Raw genomic sequence first — 10,267 nt, forward strand, 5'->3', positions numbered from 1 at the left:
TGTTTATATTTTATAATTATCTATTTATAGATTCTACCACTCCTAATAGGATACCCTTTGTATCCCTAGTGCCTAGTACAATTCTTCACATGTAATAGATGCTTAATAAATCTTTTTTGAACTGAAATGAATGTAAATAGTTTCCAAAATGGAACTATTTTCTTAGAGTAAGCAGGAGGGGAAAAGGAGCAAATAGTGAGTGGGATTTCTTTAGTTTCCAGGGGCACAACTTCCAGAAATTTAACTTCAGAATAATTTGTTTGAATTTATAAAATTTCAATATACTGTGGTAGCAATTGTTCAATTTATTATTCAGCATTCCTAATATTCTCTTCTGGGTAAGTAGCTATGGTTTTGGGGGGTCAGCAATTTCTCTTACGTCCCAACCTCTCTACATTCCATTTCAATTCCTCCTAGGTCTGTGTACTTCTAGCCATCATATGGTAACAAAACAAATTCTTTCCCTTTTTTAAGAAAGCAAAATTTTCAAATAAAAAGTTAGGTAATGGGAAGGTTAGGTTGAAAAATTGTTTAAAGAGTACCTGAAGACATAAGCTTCTGAAAATTTGATGAGATCAACTGAAGATGTTGAGAAAGAGATTCACAGAATCAAAGATGTATTTATTTATTTTTATTATTAAAACTTTTTTATTTTAAAAACATATACATGGATAATTTTCAGCACTCACTCTTGAAAAACCTTTTGTTCCAATTTTTTTCCCTCCCATCCCCTCTCCTAGAGGGAAAAGTAATCCAATATATATTAAACATGTGCAATTCTTCTATACATATTTCCACAATCATAATGCTGCACAAGAAAAATCAGATAAAAAAGCAAAAAAAAAACTGAGAAAGAAAATAAAATGCAAGCAAATAACAAAAAAGTGAAAATACTATATTGTAGTATATAGTCCCCACAGTTCTCTCTCTGGTGAAGATGGCTCTCTTCATCACAAGACCATTGGAACGGGCCTGAATCATCTTATTGTTGAAAAGACCCACATCTGTCAGAATTGATCATCATATAATCTTGATGCTGTGTACAATGATCTCCTGATTCTATTCACTTCACTTAGCATCAATTCATGTAAGTCTCTCCAGGCCTTTCTGAAATCATCCTGCTGATCATTTCTTATACAACAATAACAGAATCAAAGATTTAGATCTGTTAGGGACCATAGAATTCATCAGTCCCCTCATTTCCAGTGATGAGGTCACTGAGGCTTGGGGAAATTAAATCATGTACTTAAAATTACACATATTTTAAATGTTAGAGCTGGGATTTTGAAGCTAGGTCCTGTGACTCCAAATCCAATACTCTTTCTGTTATGACACGGGGTAATCACTCTTGCTTTTTCTTTTAACAGATATAATCCCTTTTAAATTGACAATTTGGTGAGCACTGCCATAAGAACATGAGATATCAAAAGTAACCATAGCGACTGAGTAAAGTTTACATAGAATCTGTAGCATCTTTAATGTGTGATTTGGCATTGAAGACAATTTGAAGGGAAACAGGGCAACCCACAGAACACATCTCATTGCTTCCCAATTTTGGGGGGAACAATCCAGGAAGATACCTTTACTGTGGAAGAATTCAGAAATCACTTCAGAAAGCACTTGAATCATTGGTCAGTCATTGGTTTCCCTACAGAGTCTACCAGTCTATATAGATTACATGTGGTAATTATGAAAAAAGGAATGGAAACATGTAAGCCTGTGTAAATCTCCAAATTTTGAACAGAAGCAATAAAATGGACCAGTATACAATTCCATTGATTAAAAGTGTCTTGGATTGTCATTCAAGCAACCAATGCTTCTCAATCTTAGATTTTTGTAATGGATATTAACAGTGTTTTATGGTAGAAAAGGCTGCTTTCATCTACCTGGATGATTTTGTCAATTTTTAGAGTATACCACACAATATCTAGGAGGCACCTACCACTCTCTGGCAGAGAAAATAGAGACATGAATTATCTAAAAATATCGACATACTTAGATGACTTCATTGTCTTTGAAAAGACACCTAAAAAGCATGAACAGAAACTGATTAAAGTGTTTGGAAATTGATTGAATCATATCTGCAGAACAAAAAATCTTTCCTAGTATTTGGTGCTTATTATGGAAAATTTAAGAAATATGTTGCTATTGACAAGTTCCTGCATGACTTCATTCATGCATACTTGACTAAAGATACCAAGTTGCAAAAGAACAAGAAAAGCTGTTTGGAGATTTGGGGATGTACAAGTATAAAAAAAAGTCTTAAAAGACTTGGTCAACACAGTGTTAGCCTAGGCAATTCTAAGAAGCTTCAGTCTCTTTATTTGTAAAATAGTGTGATGATAATAAAAGCACCTATGTTACTGTGAGGATTAAATGATATAACATATATATATATATATATATATATATATATATATATAGCATTTTTTCCTTCAATCTCCTTATTTGTAAAATACTGATGATAATAATAGCACCTATTTATTATTATTATTATTATTATTATTATTACTAGAGTAACTCTGTGAGGATTAAATGATATAACATATATACAGCATTTTCGTCTCAGTCTCCTTGTTTGTAAAATAGTGATGATAATAATAGCACCTATTATTTATTATTATTATTATTACTCACAGTAACTCTGTGACGATTAAATGATATAACACATATACAGCATTTTGCAAATGTTAAAGAACTATACAAATGCTGGCTACTGATACTGTTACACAATACCATAGGAGCTAAGCCACAATCATATGGAAGTACAGCTGAGAGTTTAGATTTCCACTGGGAAACATGGCAATGCCATATATGAATCTTGTTTCATTGTGCCAACTTCCTTTGCCACAATTGTTTGTGGATTACTAGTTGCAAGAGCAACCTGATGAAGGGCAATGATAAGTATAACAAATCAAGAAAAAAGGAAGTTTCATTTGTTCAAAAGCATCTTCCTATTGAGGGAATAGGAAAGGATTGAGCTGTGCAATAGTGCCTTAGCAGACTGTAATGGATCCAATATGGAACCAGGAAGCAGCTGGTGCTACCTAGCATAGATGACTGTATATGTCATGTACATGCTACATGATGATGCTGGACATTGGACATATGGGACAAGAAAGAGTCCTAAAGCTAGTAAGAAAATTACTTCACAGGCTCCAGACTGCAATGGATATTGCTAAGTAATGTGATTTCTGTTTTATATATACAGAAAAAAGCACCACCAAATTGTACTTTATGTTGGAAAAATATAAGCACTGTCAGACCTTTGGAACTTGATTGCACTGATTTTTTTATTTCTTAGAACATGAAAAAAACATGAAAGATTTCAGTGGTAGCTGATCATTTTGCCACGTATGCTCAAGCATACTCAACCAGAAATCAGAAATTCCCACAGTTGCTAAGTTGTTACATGAAAAGAATTTTTCAGTATTTCAGTATTTCAGTATTCCATTCTGACCAAGGCAGAAGTTTCTAAGAACAAGCTATTCAATGAAAATACACATTGACATGTATCAAGATGTCTAGAACTCCTCCCCATCTACAAGGAGACCCACAACCTAAGCATTTTAGTGGCACTATTAGACATATTAGGAACTCTAAGATCAAAACAAAAGCCGCAGAGGAGACAATAAATGACATTTCTTGCACATGAGTACAAACAGCTCTATCAGAAATAATGACTGAGGCTTTACCCTTTGCTGCTGATGTCTGGGCAAGAGCCACAGTTTTCTGTTGACCTATGGTTTGGAGTCTCAGAAGATGGAGAGGACTCAATCAATATGAGAGAGACATAGAGAGACAGACACATAAGGAGAAGCTTAAAAAAAAACTTAACTAGCTATAACTTCAGCTCAGAAAAAGATGAGAAATTATGATGTCCAAGTTCATTGCCAAAATCTCTAAAGAGAATTTTGCTAAGAAATCTTGGTGTGCAAGGGCTATATAAGTTACACTGATGAAGTGTTTTCCATATAAAGTTGTCGAAAAATAAGGCAACTTGCCTATTTAAAGAATAGTTGGAGTCCTGTAAAGACAATCCACTGTCACACCTATTGCCCCTAGGAGAATTAATAGGACTTTCTGATGAATAAGGGAGTGATGCACACTCACTTCAGTCAGCAGACTCTGAGAATGCCAACCAGTTATACACACACATCTAATACACACACACACACACACACATATGTCATATACATAGACAATCTAAACCAGACACTCATTCTGAAAGTGATGTTTTCACTGATAGACAACTAATTGAAGATAGGGAAAACAATTCAATTAGATTCATCTGGTTAAGGTCAGACATTTTGGGTCAGAAAAAAATATAGAAGCAGGACCATCTATTACAAAATGAAATCAAATTTATTGCTTAATCATTGGGCAAAAACTGACATCTTATACTACTTACCAAGATAAAGTCAAACTGGATACATGGCTAAGATATAAACAGAGACATTACAAGAAAATTTGAAGAAAATGAAATTTCTTATCAGACATGAATAAACAAGAGATAGAAAGCATTGTGAAATATAAAATGGATAGGTTCAATTACATTAAATTTTAAAGTTTTTGTACAAATAAAACAAATGTAGCCAAGATCAGAAATCAGAAAATGGGGGAAGGGGAATTTTATGGATAGTTTCTTAGATAAAAGCCTCATATTCAAATATCTAAAGAACTTTGTCAAATCTACATGAGTCATTCCCCAATTGATAAATTATCAAAAGACAGAAACAGGATTAGTTTTTCTTTTTTTTTCTTCTAAACATATCTATTTATTTTTTATTTTTATTATTATTATTAATATAGTTTTTTATTTATAAAACATATTACATGGTAATTTTTCAACATTGACCCTTGCAAATTTTCTGTTCCAAATTTTCCCCTCCTTCCCTCCACCCCCTCTTCTAGATGGCAGGTAGTCCCATACATGTTAAATAAGTTAAAGTATATGTTAAATCCAATGTATGCATATATATTTATACAGTTATATTTCTGAACAAGAAAAATGGGCTCTAGAAAGAAAGAAAAAAACCTGAGATGGAAAAAAATGCAAGCAAACAACAGAAAGAGTGAAAATGCTATGTTGTGGTCCGCACTCATTTCCTATAGTTCTCTCTCTGAGTATAGATGAGTCTCTTCATTACTGAACAAGTGGAACTGGTTTGAATCCTCTCATTGTTGAAGGGAGCCACATCCATCAGAATTCATCATCATACCTGTGGAGGAGGAAGAAATTTGTGACCAAAGAAGAACTAGAGATCATTTCTTACAGAACAATAATATTCCATAACATTCATATACCATAACTTATTCAGCCATTCTCCAATTGATGGGCATCCATTCAGTTTCCAGTTTCTGGCCACTACAAAGAGGGCTGCCACAAACATTCTTGCACATACAGGTCCCTTTCTCTTCTTTAAAATCTCTTTCGGATATAAGCCCAGTAATATCATTGCTGGATCGAAGGGTATGCACAGTTTCATAACTTTTTGAGCATAGTTCCAAATCGCTCTCCAGAATGGCTGGATGTATTCACAATTCCACCAACAATGTATCAGTGTCCAAGTTTTCCCACATCCCCTCCAACATTCAGCATTATCTTTTCCTGTCATCCTAGCCAATCTGACAGGTGTGTAGTGGTATCTCAGAGTTGTCTTAATTTGCATTTCTCTGATTAATAATGACTTGGAACATCTTTTCATATGGCTAGAAATAGTTTCAATATCTTCATCTGAGAATTGTCTGTTCATATCCTTTGACCATTTATCAGTTGGAGAATGGCTTGATTTCTTCTAGAGTCAATTCTCTATATATTTTAGAAATGAGGCTTTTATCAGAATCTTTGACTGTAAAAATGTTTTCCCAGTTTATTGCTTCCCTTCTAATCTTGTATTAGTTTTGTTTGTACAAAAGCTTTTCAATTTGATATAATCAAAATTTTCTATTTTATGATCAATAATGATCTCTAGTTCTTCTTTGGTCACAAATTCCTTCTTCCTCCACAGGTCTGAGAAGTAAACTATCCTATGTTCTTCTAATTTATTTATAATCTCATTCTTTATGCCTAGATCATGAACCCATTTTGACCTTATCTTGTTGTATGGTGTTAAGTGTGGGTCAATGCCTAGTTTCTGCCATACTAATTTCCAATTTTCCCAGCAGTTTTTGTCAAACAGTGAATTCTTATCCCAAAAGCTGGGGTCTTTGGGTTTGTCAAACACTAGATTACTGAATTTATTGACTATTTTGTCCTTTGAACCTAACCTAGTCCACTGATCAACTAGTCTATTTCTTAGCCAATACCAAATGGTTTTGGTAACCACTGCTTTATAATATAATTTCAGATCTGGTACAGCTAGGCCATTTTAATTTGAGTTTTTTTCATTAGTTCCCTTGAAAGTCTTGACCTTTTGTTCTTCCAAATGAATTTTGCTATTTTTTCTAGGTCATTAAAATAGTTTTTTTTGGGAATCTGATTGGTATAGCACTAAATAAATAGGTAGTATTGTCATCTTTATTATATTCACTTGCCCTATCCAAGAGCACTTAATATTTTTCCAGTTGGTAAGATCTGACTTTGTGTGGAAAGTGTTTTGTAGTTTTGCTCATATAGTTTTATTTTCCCTTGGCAGATAGATTCCCAAATATTTTATATTATCGGCAGTTACTTTAAATGGAATTTCTCTTTGTAACTCTGTTGGATTTTGTTAGTGGTATATAAGAATGCTGATGACTTGTGTAGGTTTATTTTGTATCCTGTAACTTTGCTAAAGTTGTGGATTATTCCTAATAGCTTTTTAGTAGAATCTCTGGGGTTCTCTAAGTTTATCCATAAGCAAAAAGTGATAATTTGATTTCCTCATTACTAGAATCTCTTCCTCAACTCTTATTGGTGAAGCTAGCATTTCTAATACAATACTGAATAGTAATGGTGATAGTGGGCAACCTTGTTTCATTCCTGATTTTATTGGAAATGGTTCTAGTTCATCCCCATTACATATGATGCTTACTGATGGTTTTAAATAGATGCTACTGATTATTTTAAGAAAAGGTCCATTTATTCCTATACTCTCAAGTGTTTTTAATAGGAATGGATGTTGGATTTTATAAAATGCTTTTTCTGCATCTATTGAGATGATCATAGGGTTTTTGTTAATTTGGTTACTGACATAGTCAATTATGCTAATAGTTTTCCTAGTTTTGAAGCAGCCCTGCATTCCTGGTATAAATCCTACTTGGTCATGATATATTATCCTGAAGATGATTTTCTGTATTTTTTTGCTAATATTTTATTTAAGATTTTAGCATCAATATTCATTAGGGAGACTGGTCTATAATTTTCTTTGTTTTCAACCTACCTGGTTTAAGTATTAGTACCATGTCTGTGTCATAAAAGGAATTTGGTAAGAGTCCTTCATTCCCTCTTTTTTCTAATGGTTTAAATAGCATTGGAGTTAATTGTTCTTTAAATGTTTGGAAGAATTCACATGTAAATCCATCTGGTCCTGGGAATTTTTTCTTAGGGAGTTAATCAATAACTTGTTCTATTTCTTTTTCTAAAATGGGACTATTTACGCCCCCCTCTGTTTATCTGGGAAGCCTATATTTTTGAAGGTAGTCATCCATTTCACTTAGGTTATCAAATTTATTGGCAGAAAGTTGGGCAAAGTAACTCATTATTGCTCTAATTTCCTCTTCATTGGTGGAAAGTTCACCCTTTTCATTTTTAAGTTTTAAGACTAACGATTTGATTTTCCCCTTTCCTTTTTCTAATCAGATTTACCAAAGGTTTATCTATTTTGTTTTTTTTTCTTTCATAAAACCAACTCTTAGTTTTATTTAATTCAATAGTTTTTTTACTTTCAATTTTATTAATTTCTCCTTTTAATTTTAGAATTTCAAGTTTAATATTTGACTGGGTGTTTTTAATTTGGTCTTTTTCTAGCTTTTTAAGTTGCAAGTCCAATTCATTGATCTTCTCTTTCTGTATTTAATTCAAATAAGCTAAGGATATAAAATTTCCCCTTATTACCGCTTTGGCTGCATCCCACAAATTTTGGTATGATGTCTCCTTGTTATCATTTTCTTGGGTGAAATTATTGTGTCTATGATTTGCTGTTTCACCCAATCATTCTTTAGGGTGAGATTAGTTTCCAATTATTTTTTGGTCTATTTACCCCTAGCTTTTTGTTGAATGTAGTTTTTATTTCATTGTGATCTGAAAAGAATACATTGACTATTTCTTCCTTTCTGCATTTGATTTTGAGATCTTTATGTCCTAATATATGGTCAATTTTTGTATAGGTTCCATGAACTACTGAGAAGAAAGTGTACTCCTTTCTGTCTCCATTTAGTTTTCTCTAAAGATCTATCATATCTAACTTTTCTAGTATTCTATTCACCTCTTATTTATTTTGTGGTTTGATTTATCTAATTCTGAGAGTGCAAGGTTGAGATCTCCCACTATTATAGTTTTGTGTCTATTTCTTCTTGCAGCTCTCTTAATTTCTCTTTTAAGAATTTAGATGCTATACCACTTGGCGCATATATGTTTAAGATTGATATTATTTCATTATCTATGCTACCCTTTACCCAAGATATAGTGCCCTTCCTTATCTCTTTTAATTAGATCAATTTTTGCTTTTGCTTGATCTGAGATGATGGCTACCCTGCTTTTTTGATATCACCTGAAACATAGTAGGTTCTGCTCTAGCCTTTTATCTTTACTCTGTATGTAGTGTGTTTCCTGTAAACAACATATTGTAGGGTTCTGGCTTTTGATCCAGTCTGCTATCCACCCCCACTTTATGGGAGAGTTCATCCCATTCACATTTATGGTTAAAATTACTAATTCTGTATTTCCTGCCATCTTATTACCCCCAGATTATGCTTTTCTTTTTCTTTCTCCCCTTACTCCCCTCCCCAGTATTAAACTTAAGAGCACCACTTGCCTCCCTCTTTAGAATCCCTCCCACCCCCTTTGAATTCCTTCCCCTTTCTTATACCTTTCCCTTATTACTCTTTTCCTTTTTTCCTTTTCCTCTCCCACTTTTAATGAGGTGAGAGATATTTCTCTGTAAACCAAATATGTCAATTATTTTCTCTTTGAGGCAAATCTGATGAGAGTAAGATTCACACAATGTTCCTCCCCCTCTCTAAATTCTCTCAAATATGACAGGTTTCATTTGCCTCTTCGTGGGATGTAGTTTCCCTCTTTTAATCTCCCCTTTTCCCTTTTTTTGATACTATCCCCTTTCCACTTCTACTTTCCCCAAAGAGATCTTAAAGAAGGGAAAGGGACCTGTATGTGCAAGAATGTTTGTGGCAGCCCTTTTTGTAGTGGCCAAAAACTGGAAATTCAATGGATGCCCATCAATTGGAGAATGGCTGAATAAATTGTGGTATATGAATGTTATCGAATATTATTGTTCTGTAAGAAATGACCAGCAGGAGGATTTCAGAAAGGCCTGGAGAGACTTCCATGAACTGATGTTGAGTGAAATGAGCAGGACCAGGAGATCATTATATACTTTAACAACAATACTATATGATGATCAATTCTGATGGACGTGGCTCTCTTCAACAATGAGTTGTTCCAAATCATTTCCATTTGTTCAACTATGAAAAGAACCAGCTATACCCAGCAAAAGAATTCTGGGAAATGAATGTGAACCACAACATAGTATTTCCACTACCTGTGTTTTTGTCCACTTGCATTTTTTATTTCCTTCTCAGATTAATTTTACCTTATTTCTAAATCCAATTTTACTTGTGCAGCAAAATAACTGTATGGATATGTATACATATATTGTATTTAACATATACTTTAACATATTCAACATGTATTGGTCTTTCTGCTATCTAGGGGAGAGGGTTGGGGTGAAGGAGGGGAAAAGTTGGAACAGAAGGTTTTGCAAGGGTCAATACTGAAAAATTACCCATGCATATATCTTGTAAATAAAAAGCTATAATAACAAAAAAAATTTTAAAAAGACTTCACAATTAGAGTTATTCTGAAACTGCCCAATAATGCCCAAAGATTCTGTTTGAGGTAAGGCATTTAGAAAATGTCCTTAGTAAGACCCTTAATAATCATGGTATTCTCACCCACTCTAATACACCTAGTTCTGCAAAATGGAAAGTTGATTCCAAGGGGCACTTTTTAAAGACTGTGTGTATGACTTCTGTAACAACTCATTAGAAGAAAGAAAAAAAAAAAAAAAAAAAAAAAAAAAAAAAAAAAAAAAAAAAAAAAAAAAGA

This window comes from Sarcophilus harrisii, chromosome 5, assembly GCF_902635505.1.
Source record: "Sarcophilus harrisii chromosome 5, mSarHar1.11, whole genome shotgun sequence".
Classification (NCBI taxonomy): domain Eukaryota; kingdom Metazoa; phylum Chordata; class Mammalia; order Dasyuromorphia; family Dasyuridae; genus Sarcophilus; species Sarcophilus harrisii.